Source organism: Marmota monax, unplaced genomic scaffold, assembly GCF_021218885.2.
Source record: "Marmota monax isolate L192 unplaced genomic scaffold, Marmota_monax_Labrador192_F-V1.1 WCK01_AAM20220418_F8-fsc00073, whole genome shotgun sequence".
NCBI classification, from domain to species: Eukaryota; Metazoa; Chordata; class Mammalia; order Rodentia; family Sciuridae; genus Marmota; species Marmota monax.
The window spans coordinates 2,006,234-2,018,388 of NW_026692846.1; the positions used below are offsets into that span (position 1 = coordinate 2,006,234).

General features: G+C 63.9%; 1 protein-coding gene across 2 annotated transcripts in view; it reads right to left on the reverse strand.

Moving 5' to 3' along the window:
• Adgrb1 (adhesion G protein-coupled receptor B1) overlaps positions 1-10,640 on the reverse strand; it is a 75,962-nt gene extending 65,322 nt beyond the window's left edge. For both annotated transcript variants that reach the window (XM_046449078.2, XM_046449076.2), the window contains exon 1: positions 10,495-10,640. The gene's annotated coding sequence lies outside the window, so the exon portion shown is untranslated. The remainder of the gene's footprint in view (positions 1-10,494) is intronic.
• Positions 10,641-12,155: the final 1,515 nt, after the last annotated feature.

The window sequence follows — 12,155 nt, forward strand, 5'->3', positions numbered from 1 at the left end:
ACTGATTAGGGAGGGTGAGCAGGCAGCCTAGGCCTCTTGGCTGCCCAACTGGCCAGGTCCTGGTGTGGTTCCTATGGCTCTGCTCACGGCCCTCTGGATACCAGCAAGAGGAGAGGATGCTCTCTCAGCCCTCTCAGCCCTCTCCTCTGTCCTCTGCCCCTCCCTCAATGACCTTCCTCCTGCCTGGGAAGAATCTGCCAACCAACAGGCAGAGAACAGAGGACAGAGGTCATTTTGACCATCTCCACTCAGCAGACCTCGGCCTTGTCTGCAGGCCCGAGTGGGAGCACTGCAGACCCCACAGCGGGAGGTACAGGGCGTGGACGTGAGGGGTCTGACTGGTGCCGTCTGCAATTGCCAGCTGTCTGCTCTGCTGGTTCATCCCTGTGCCCATGAATGCTCCTGCAGGAAGACCCTCATGCCCTTCATCTCCAGACACAGGACCTAGGGAGGAACGGAGGGACGATGGCCGCCTTGCCACCCCACCCCCAACCCCGTGAGGCTGCACCATGACAAAGACCCCAGGTTCAGAGACAGGCCTAAGCAGCTTCCTGAAGCTGCAGTGAAGGGGGGAAGAGCCACAGCAGAGCCTGGACAGACTCCCAGCCAGGTGGTCTCCCAGCACAGGAGAGGGCCCGGCTGCACCACTGCCCACGTTACAGTGAACAGCAAGCTAGGCACTGCCCAACCCAGATCCACCCAGGCAAGGTCCTTCACTGGCCAACCTCAGTTTCCCACATCCATTCCACCCATCAGCTGAGCCAGTAGGGGAGGGAGGGGGTCATGGTCAGTCCCCTCCCCTCTGAGCCCACTTGGCTTCGCCTCTACTCTGCTGACCCCTGCAAAGGAGGGATGTGCTGCTTCCTGCTGCTTCCTGCTGCCTGAGCCCAGCTGGCCAGAGACACAAGGTCATCACGGCTCTTCATTCCCTTCTAGTCCTTCTGCAGTGGCCCCCCAAGCACAGTAGGGAGCCCCCAGGTCCGCCCACTGAGATTCTGAGCCCCCAGCGGGGATGCTTGAGGCTGGACAATCCTCTGGGCAAGCCCTCACATGGGGCCTCAGTTTGCTCCTCTGTGAGATAGAGAGGTCCTCACGGCTCTCAGCAAGAGGGTAAGAGCAGCCAAGCACAGGAAGTGACACCAACAGGGAGAGGAAGCCTGAGGCCTCTGGGTCACCTGGGGCAGCTCCGGCCAAGCAGGCCCTGTCAGTGGTCCTTGAGGAGGACAGACCTGCACCGCACTCTTCTCAGCCTGCTTGCCTCTGCACATCTGGCAACTCACCCGGTCCCCACTCCCAAAGCCCATCCGCCAGCCTGACCTACCCACCCTAAGGGGAGGCCCTGGTCAGCCTGCAGAGCCCTCCCACCCTCTCCCCTATCTCGTGAAGCTGGAGAGGCCACAGCCAGGGTCCCACAGCCAGCCTCATGCCCTGTCCCCCATTCCCAACCTTATATAGCTGCCAGCCTTCACCTGAGCCCCACCCAGGGACTGACGCTCCCCTAATGCCCAGTGAGAATCAGGGACCAGCCCCGGCCCCAGCCCCTGGGGGAATGTCAGCAAAGCCGGATGGGAAGACCCAGCCAGGCCCAGCACTGCCCCCTCGTGCCTCTGCGGCTCCACCACAGGTCCATCTCACTCTGCCCCCACTGGCGGGGCAAGGAGGCACAGGCAATCCTATTAGTCCTGACCCCCAGTTAGGGTTACCCCAAACCCACTGCATTCTGCCTGGCAGGGGGTCTGGCACAGCCGGGCATGTGAATGCCGGCCTGGGGCCTCTCCCCACAGCCTCCATGGAAGGCCCTGTCTGGGAGGCACGGTGGGTTGGGAGAGCAGAGCAGACGCAGAGCCAGGATGCACAAATCCCAGACTCCACAGGCCGGTGGCCAGGCACAGGGCCCTCCGGGCCTCCCATACCCTGGGTGAAGAATGGTTGCAGCCTAGAGCAGGTGCTCAGCCTCACAGCCTGGCCACGAGGTGCTGGGCAGGAGGGGCCGGTGACCTTGATCCTTGAGGGGGTAGCTTGGTGGGAAGACACGGAAGGACGCGCCTCAGGTGCTGGCCATCCGTGACAGCACCTCCAGGCAGCAATCCCAGGGTTCCGCTGCAGATCCCGCTTACAGATGGACACACTGGTTCTCTTTCAGCAGAGCCACACCATGTCCTCTCCCTGCCACTGTCCCAGGACCTGCAAGAGTTGGCTGCGCCATCCCTGCTGGCCAGTCCCATGTCATGGGCCACCCTGTCCTCTGAGCAGCATCTCAGTGTGGGAGAGGTGGCCGTGAAGGACAGCAGCAGAACAGCCTTTAAAAGGACCACCTGGCAGCCCCGGGGTTTACCTGTAGGGATGTAAGGGACTGGGGGACAGGAGTGGCCTAGGGAAGGAGGCTGCAGGGATAGGCCCCAGAGGCAGCTGGAGGTAGAGGGCATGGAGGGACATTCCTGGGCGCAGTGGAGTTGGATGATCTGATCTTCACTAGAGGACCCGCTGTCTGTAGGGGACAAAGGCGAGCAGGAGGAAGGGGCCACAGGAAAGGTCCTCCTTGAGGCCGGGAGCTGGAGGAGCAGAAGTGTGCCCATGTGTGCCTGTGGGCACAAGTGCGTGAGCACACGTCTGGGTGTGTCCCTGTGTGTGTGCGTGTGTGAGGGTGCATAAGCACACACGTGTGCCTCTGCGGGTCACAGGGCAGGAGGAAAACGTGGCCTCTGCTGATGCTCACTGGGGGATCCAGGTGCAGCTGGACCAGAGAGGCAGCCTGGGCAGCAGGAACCTGCCCTGGATAGCCTGGGCCCTCCGCAGCCTCAGCGTGCCGGGCTCTCCTCCCCAGGGCCCAGCAGCACCCCATCCTGAGCTAGTCCACACCGACAGACGGACCTGGGCCCGGGCACTGCATCCCCTCCCCACCCACCCTCGACGGCCAATGGCGTCCCCAGACACCAGCCACAAAAGGCACTCTGTAGTCCTGCGGCTTCCGAACAGTGCCCGCCTGTGTCCTGAGAAGGCTGCGCTGGGGGAGGGGCAGGCGCCCTCAGCTCCGAGGGCTGTCCAGGGGGGTAGGAGGCGGGTGGGCGGCCCTCCCTGCTCAGGGTGCCCATGCATTCCTGTGGGCTTCTGGGCCTCCAATGGCCCAGCAGCTGGTCTCTGGAGGCCCTGTGGGTCCTTGTAGGCCCTCTGACATGAGCCCAGGATAACCTGTGTGTGTACGTCAGGGCCCAGAGCCATGAGAAGAGGCCAGAGGTCTAGGACAGGCCTCCCTCAGGGGTAACAGACCAAGGACTGGGTGCTTGGACAGCCTGCCTCCCCAACCCCCAGGCTCCAGACCCATCCGCCCACCTCGGCCTGGGCAGACCTATAGGACAGCCAGCCTGCTTCAGTAGCACCCAGCTGTACTCTACCCCAGAGGGCAGGGTGGGGGCCAGACCAGTGAGGCATCTCCACTGGGAAACGGGGGTGCCAGGAGGCTTCCCAGATGGGCCTGGGAGCCCAGCATGCTCACCGTGCCTACCAGGCCTGGCCTCGTAGCAGGCCACCTTCCTCTGTCCACCGCCTGCCTGGGCACAGGGACCACCCGGGGGACCTGGCTGGAAGCCAGGGTGAGCTTGCCAGGAAGACAGAAAAGCACGGGCAGAACATGGGCCACTCTGGGGGTGCACAGCAGGGGCCTGGGCGAGGCTCTGCTCAAGGCACCACAGTCCTGGTGCAGGCCTTCAACCAACCCCACCCACAGAGGGCCACCAGCTGCCACCTCCACCAGTCACGGAAACAAGCCCAGAGAGGCTGAGCATCTCCCCCAGCTAGTCCTGGAGGGAGAGAGAGGCCCCATCACCCCACAGCCCACTCCACCACCCATGACACCTGGGCCCCAGGTTGGGCAAGGCCAGGCCTCCTGCACCTCATGAGCTTCCTGCAGGCCCGGGGCCTCCAGGGCCTTTGCCCACACCTCGCCCTCACCCTGCTGCTTCAGGTCCCTGCATATCCTCGGGCAGGTCTAAAATGAGAGGAAGGAAAGTCCTGTCACACAAGAGCTGTCCCCAGAAGGCTGTCTGATGGCAGAGCTTCTGGTGGCACCCTGAGACCTGGACCATTAGGCAGGTCTCCTGGCTCCTGATTCCTCCCACCAAGACCTGCCACAACAGGGCCAGGGCTGCAGCCAGACTAACCCTCTGTCCCAAGGAGGTAGGTCAGCCATCCCAAACCAGTGCTCAGATGGAGAACCGAGGCTCCCGGGGCTGCACCTGGGGAGCAGGCCCCACCAGGCCTCTCCCAACACCCAGAGCTCACAGGCTGCGGAAACACAGGAACAGCTGCAGTGGCTGCGGGGACAGAGCTGTGGGTCCTGCAGGTGGGCCCGGGGGTGTGTGACTGTGTATGTGCAGGTGTGAGGGTGTGAGTGCAAGAGGAGTGTGCAGACACATGCTGCAGTGTGTGTGTGGCCTTGTGCAAGTGTGCACACAGCTGTGTGTGCACATGCTCTTGTGCAGGTGTGTGTGTGTGTGTGAGCAAGTGGCTGGTGTGTAGGTGTGCCAGTGAAGCTGCGCATGAGGCTATGGTGTGCCAGGGGCAAGGGCATGGGCTGTGTGTACATGTGCACATGCTGCAGGGGACAGGAAGACCCTGGAGGAGCCACCATCTCGGAACCCTGGGCCAGACACCAGGAAGAGTCCCTGGGGTTGGGGGCTGGGAGCAACACAGAGGCAGGGGAGGGAGCGGGAGTCAGAATCTGCTCCTTGCCATGTTGGTTCTGGCGTCACGCCCACATGCCTTTCCCTGGGCAGGCATTGCCAAGCCTTGCCCTCTAGAGCCCACCAGGTGGGTCTCTGACGGGGGGGTGGTCTGCAATCTCAGATCAGTAGGCAGAAGCATCCTACCCTCCCATCATAGCAAAGAAAGCTGAGTCTCAGCAGCAAGGCGGCAGGTGCAAAGTCACCAGCCAATAAGCAGGGGGTGAGATCCAGGCCAGGAAGGCCGGCCAGTATTCGCAGAGGGGGATGGATGTCACAAGGTGGGGCCAGGAGGTTTTTGCTGCTCCCTCTGCACCCTACAATGTGCAAGTGTGTTGAAATCAGGCCCGAGGGCCCAGGCCACCTCTGCATGGTCCTGATGAGCCCCCAAAGACCCCTGCCCCCCGCCCTTCTGCCTCTGCCTTCTCTCACTTCATGGACACCTCAACTCCAAATCCTAGCTGAGTCAGCACCCCCAAAAGTGGCCCAGAGCAGGAGCAGTTCTTCAAGCATAGGGGGGCTTCTTGCCGCCTCTGGGCTCCCCAGAATCTGCCTGACTGGACTAGACGCCACAGCCACCCAACGTGGACCGGGGACTGTGGGAGACAGGCCTGCTGCACTTCCTCTCCGTGCACATGCTCACAGCTGCACGCTTGATGGAGGCTCAGATTCGTCCACACCCCACCAAACAGCACAGGCCTCGTGGTGTGGAAGAGGAGGCGGATGGGGGTAGGTCCCCAGGGAGGGGGCTGTGGGCATGATGGGTGGGGTGATGGCATCTGTGAAGGTCTGGAGGTGATGGTGGGGAAGTGAGTGTGTGGGTCAGTGGGGGAACAAGTGGGGTGGTGGGGTGTGCTACGGTGAGAGGATACAACAGGATGGGGGGTGAGGGGTGGGGCTGCTGCTGATGGATAAGAAGGTGGAGACAGGGAAGGGTGAGCATGAGGGGGAGGTGTGTGTGTGCACACTTGTGTTGTGCAAACAGCTGTGCAGAGGACGGAGGGAAAGGGCAGAGGTGGGCACAGGGGTCCACCTAGGCAAGCAGCAGGCCAGGGCCAGGACCAACACAGGTCCCCAGCGCCCCACCTAGAGGCAGGTCCCCAGGAGCTTGGATTTGTCTAAACCATTAGGCGCACGTGTGATCCTGCTAGTGGGGGGCTTAGGTATTCTGAAAGGGCAACAGGAATGGCCAGCAGAGGTGACCGAGCCTGGCTCCTGGTGCTGAACACTTCCCATTACTTTCTTACTTAGCACAAATGAAATAACAAGAGGGGGTGGAGCTTTGTGCTTGTCCGAGGGCAATTCCTCACCTTAACCCTGGGAGACAGCTGTCACTGCATGGATAAGAAAGCTGAGGAGCCAAGACCTGAAGACTGGCCTCTGCACCCGTCAGGTCCCAGGGCCGGTCCTGCTTGCAGCAGTGGGCTGGGTGAGGGCTGGCCTGTGCTAGGACATAAATATCCAGTGTGTCCCTTGGCCCTCACAGTCTGTGCCACACTCCCTCCTGCCTGGATGTGGACACGCACACACTAGCATGGGGCAACACGTGCAGGTGTGTGCAGCTCACTGAGAGCTCCTGTGGCAGATGTCCTTCCTGGGAGCTCACAAGGAGAAGAGCAGCAGTGTGCAGGATTTCGCGTTTCTCTTCCTTGTGGGACACTGAGCTTGTGCACTGTGCTTGTGTTTATGTTGCACGCTAGTGTGTGTGTGTGTGTGTGTGTGTGTGTGAGGGGGGGTCCAAGGTCAGGTCAGGGCTGTATGTAATGCTGTTGTGATGAGTGTGCTTGCTGCTCTTGTGCCGTGCAGAGTGGGTGTGCGAGCCATTCAGGAGGGTGTGCATCCTGGTTCCTTGCTGTTCCCCTGTGATCTGGCTGCCCAAAGGAGAGCCTGCCACGCCCTTGACATGTCCATCAGGCCCAGTCACCAACCCTAAGACCTTTCGAGTGCTTCCCTCAGCTCCCAGAGCACAGGACAAGGTCTTCAGGGACCCTAGTATGGCCCCACCGCATGGGGAGCCCCTGGTTCTCCCTGTCTTCCTTCCCAACTCCTGCATTCTCCTGGGCGCCGGGTCTTTGGTGGCTGTTCCCTCTGCTCAGAACCTCGGACCCCTTGACACACGCCTTCTGTGGACACCATTTAGCTGCTGCTTCCTCCTGGGAGCCTCCTGGGGGAGCAGCACCCTGTGATCCTGCAGCAGCTGTCCTCTACTCCACGGGCCCTTCAGGCTCTGGGACCCCTTTCCTCCCATGTCTCAGTACGGTGGGGGGGTCAGGCCTGTCTACCACAGTATTCCCAATGCAAGTGTGCACACATGGGCAACCAATCAGTGTGTGCCACTTCCTCTGGGCTGTGTCCAAGGGAACCCCAGGCTCTGTATGTTTACCAGAAATCACAGAACTGACCACTGGTGCAGCTGGAGCCAGGGAGGCCACGCTTTGGGAGGGCAATGAGACAGTGGCTGGCAGGTAGCCAGAAGGAAACAAAACCCTCCGGTTTCAGAGTTCCTGGTCGGGGTCCACGTGGTGCAAGCACTGCACTGGGACCTGACCAGGGCTGGGGTGAGATGTGGTTTCACTACCTCCTGCTGTGTAGGGCGCACACTCGCACAAGACTAACACCACATGCACACCGGTGTAGAAGTCTGCATGCCTGCACACATATGCTAACAGCCTGCAGACCCACGGACACGCACGTGCATGCGTAGCACACATGTACACGTGCACACAAACACGCACACTTACGCCGGTACAAAGCTGACTCTGGCCAGGTGAGTTTGGGGAGAAACAGTGGTGGGGACTCAGGCTGCGACGCGAGGTGCGTCACTGGCCCTAGCTGCAGGAGCGAGGCATGAGAGAGGTCGGCCGGGGGCTGCCCAAGATGGGGCGGGAGCCGCGGGCCGGCAGCCGAGGAGACGGAAGGGGCGGGCAAGGCTGGCGCGGGCGCGTCGCGCGCGCCCTCTCTCGGCCGTCCGCAGTAGCGCGCCCGGCCCTCCGCCCTCCACCACCGCAGACCCGCGCCGGACGCCTCGGCCTGGAGCCCCGCGGCGTACCTCGGGGACAGGATCTGGCCCCCTCAGGATCGCTCCGGGAGGCGGGGCTAGGCCAGGCGTGCGGGCCCGGACACTAGAGCGCCGCCGGAAGCTGCCCAGGCCCCTGCCGCTCTCCCAGCCTGCCAGGGCCCTCTCCTGCCGGGCCCCGCGGCTGTATCCGCAGGTGCGGATCTGCCCCAGGACCCGGCCGGCCAGGACGCTGCAGACCCTGCACGCTGCGGACGCAGAACGTAGGATCTCGGAGGAGCGTTAGGGATCGGGGATGGAAGGGAACCAACGGGGTAATCCGCGACCCATTTCACGGACGCGGCCACCGAGGCCCTAGAGGGGCCGGAGCCTGCAGGCAAGGGAAGGGACTGGAGGGCTCTGCAACTTGGCTGCGTCCCCTCCCCGGCCCAGGATCCTAAGGAGTGCGGCGTGATGCTGAAGGCGACGAATCGCCTCCTTTCCGCCCCCGCGCGGGATCGCGGCGGGGACTAACGCCCTTTCCGGGATCGAAGGCGACAAATTCCCCGCTTGCGCCGCCCTGGCGCATCCCTTGGCCTTGGGGTTCGCCTCCCCGCCACCCGGGCTCCGGGGCTCCCCGGCCGGCTTCCCGTCCCCAGATCCTGGCGCAACAAGTCAGAAAGCAGCGCCGAGCAGCAGCTGACGAGCCCAAAGGGAGGGCACAGAGCCCGACGCGGGGCGCCTGGCGCTCCGGGATCCCCGAACGCGCGCTGTGTCCGCCTCCGGGGACCGGGCGCGGGTGTCGGGCGCGCGGGACTGACTAGCCCGGCGGCCCACACCCGCTCCCGAGGCCCCGATTCTGCGCGGGCGGGGGCGGGGGCGCGCGCAGAAGCCCCCGCCCCCTCCTTCGCCTGCTTGACCTTGTGGGGGTACTCAAAGCCCGACCGGGCGGCACCCTGGCTTCCGGACGCAGAGTTTCGTGGCCTCCCGCGGTCCGGGAGGAAACGGCTCCCCCCTCGACCTGCCTTGCTGCCTCCTCCGCTACGAGGGTCGCAGAGGAATTTAAGGTCCGAGGGTTAGGAGAGACGTTATATCCGCTTTCCAGACCCCAAGCACCTGATACAGGCTCTTAGACGTGAGAAAGGACCCCAGCCCCCGGTTCTCCCTCCGCCTCCGCCCGCGCGGCTCTCGCTTGGAGGGGGGCGTGTGTTTGTATCTATGAGAGAGGGCACTGAGGGTCTTCTTGGGTCCCCAGGGTAGGGCAGAAACGCAGACCTCTCAGCCCCCTCCGCAACACTTATGCCTTGAGGATCCTCTGGGGCGGGAGTGCGCGCCCCCTGCCCACCCACACGCCTTCATGTTTTCAACTCCTTGGGAGTTGCCGCTAAGGAATCTTCGCCCCAGACCCGGCGGAACGGGACGTGATGGGACCTCGGGGAAGGAAGGCGTGCTAAAGGAGGAGTGGGTTAAGGCTGCTCCCCAGCCCGGGTCTGTGCGCGCCAAGAAACTTGGAAGCCTAAAATCAAAGTGGAAAGGGTAAGGTGCCTAGCAGACCCAAGTCTGAGGTGTCAGGCTGGACGCTCCCTCCGGGTCGCCCGGGAGTGACCAAGCAGGAGCCGCCGCGGCCAGGCGGAGAGACCAGTGCTCAGAGCCGCAGCCTCCGACAAGCCCTCCCGGCCGCCTAGCTTCCCGGCGACTCTCAGCTCCGCCGCCCCCTCCCGAGGCCGGAGGCGTTCTCTGCCTCGTCTAGCCGAACAGGGGAAAGGGTTCCAGGCCAGAGCTCGAGCCCCCAGCCTCCCGGGGAGGGGGCGGGGGCCGTGCTAGTTCCTCGAGGCAGCGGCGCACAGCTCCAAACCGGCGAGGCGACCGCGGAGGGCCGGGCGGCCTCTCCCTGCGGGGGACGCGGACCCGGGAGTGCTCGGCGCCCAGCCCAGCGGCTTCTCGCGGAGAGGGCGAAAGGCCGACCCAAAGTTCAGAGCGGCTTATCCGTGCCGCCCGTCCGACCGAGTGGACAGCAAGACAAGGAGGGAATGAGCGAGGGCGTTTGCGTGTGTGTTTGTGATGGTGGGGGGCACGAGGATAGCCCTCCATTTGAACTGGGGTGGGGGCAACCTCCCGGGACTGTCCACCGCCAATGCCGGGTCTGTGGGTGAGGGCTGTGAGGAGGAGATTGGGGGCTTCTCTGCCTTCCTCTGGCTCAGTGCGGGGCGGGGGGGGGGGAATGTGTCGGCCCATGTAATGTATGCAGGGGGCTCTGAGTGATTAGGAAAGGAGGGCCACCCTTGGGGTGTCTCTTCCGAGAATCCCCCATCCTTGTGTGGCTGCGGGGGCCAGATAGGGCTCCCTTAGACCCCTGCTAGCGTCAGTGTGTGAGGGGCACCACGGGAACGCCTTCCCCAGCCTTCCCAGGGTCTGTGCATGTGATGGGGAGGGGGTGCTTTCCCCAGCTCAGCCTGCCAGTCTGGCCGGGCTGTATGTGTGGATGGGGGGGGGGTGTTAAGCAGCACGGAGGAGCCTCTCCCACGTCCAGGGTCGCCCCCTCCTCAGCCTGCCCAATGCGGGCGCGCAGGGACCTGCCAGATTCTGTCGCCGCCGCTGGAGGAGGCAGGAGAGGGGGGGGGGGGGGGTCCAAACTCCCGAGATCCGAGCGCAAACCAGGGATCTACGAAGCCCCAAACCGCGAAGTTGGGAAGTCCGGGCGCCCCCCTCTCTCGATCCCCTCCCACTAGCGCTGCGCCCCCTCCCGCCGCACCCCCAGCCCCCCGCCAAAGCCTTCCTTACCTTCCCCAGCAGCAGCGGCCCCGCCGGTGAGGACTTGATCCGGCGAGTTGCAAATCCCTGGGAGCGCCCCGCGTCCTCCGCGGCCGAGCCCGGCGCCCGACCGAGCGGGGGCTCCTACCACCGCTGCCGCCCCCGGCCCGCTCCCGGCCTCGCCGAGACGCCCCCTGGAGCGCACCCGCGGGCGCACGCAGGCCCCTCCCCGTCCCCCCGCCTGCCAGAGCCCCCGGGGCGCCGAGAGGGTCCGGATGCCCGCTCTGCGGGCGATGCGGGGCGCGCGGGCCCGGGCCAGGACGCGGCGCGGCAGCCTGTGCCGCCGGCTCGCCCGCTCCGCTCGCTCGGCCGGGGCCGCCGCCAACGCCGCGCCCGCCGCCGCCGCCTGCGCCCGCCGCTCCCTCTCCGGCCGCGCCGCCGCTCGGCTCCTCTCGCCTGCCCCGCTCTTCTCGCCTTTTTTCCCCTTCCTGAGGGGGGGGAGCCGAGCCGAGCCGGGGGCGGGGCGGCGCGGGGAGGAGGAGGAGGAGGCCGAGGACCGGGAGAAGGAGGAGGAGAGAGGCGAGAGCTGCTCCCCCGCCCGGCTGCCGGCGCTCCCCAATCTCTCGCTCTCTGAAACTGGATCCCGAATCGGGAGCCAGAGACTGCATTACGGATTACATCAGGCTTTATAGAGCTTCCAGATCACACATTAGAGGGGGAGCGCGAGCGGGGGGCGGGGTGTGGGGGAGGGGAGCGGGGTAACGGGTGTGGGGGGTGAAACGCACACAGGCGCGCACACCTAGGAAGGCGGGCTCCTGCCCCATGCAGCAGGAATGCCAGGAGTTGGGTCTCAGCCCTCGGCCTCTTCCAGGAGCAGGAGTGGCTGCCGTCTGAACGGATGGATGATGGGTGATGGATGGACAGACGGAAGAATGGAGAGAAGGAAGTTAGGGGTTGTGCACAAACAATATAGGTGCGTGGGTGGAGGGATGGAGAAAGGGTGAATAAGAGGATGGATGGATGGACGGACGGACGGACGGACGTTGGGACCGGCGACTGGGGAATCCTGTGGAATTACGGATGGAAGGGTGGAGGGTGGATAGAAGGGAGGACAGAATGCATGGGGCAGGGAGGGGGTTGGAACAGGGTTGGAAATGGCTGGGCTGCATAGACGGGTAGTGTTGGTGGACCCATGATGTATGAATAGGTGGAGGAGTGATGGGCAGGGGAAAGTCACAGGCACAGGCTCAGGACCTGTGGAGAGGAGCAGGTGGGGGAGGCCCCTTGGACTGCTTAGGCTAGGGGGATCCCATCTCCCTTCAGGGGGACTCCTGCCCCTGAAGGAGTGCTCAGAGCTGTGAGGGGTCTGGGGACAGAGCCAGAAGGAGGTAGAGTTGGAAGTAAGTGGCCCCGTGTGGCTGTCCCCAGGCACTCCCTCCCTTTGTTTGACTTGGTAACAGTGGGGACAGCCCAGTCCCACGTTCAGATTTTGTTTCTCTCAGCTGATGGAGTTAAGTGCCTTTGGCTATTTTTTCTCCCATTTTAAGCCATCCCTGGTCCCTCTCCCGGCTTCTGAGACCTTTGACCCGCCACCCTCAGGGGGCCCCTCTAGAATGAAAACCTGAGTCTTGAAGCAAGAGCTTCAGGGAAGTTGCTTCAAGGTGTTTCTCACCAGAATGCTTCTGCCCCAA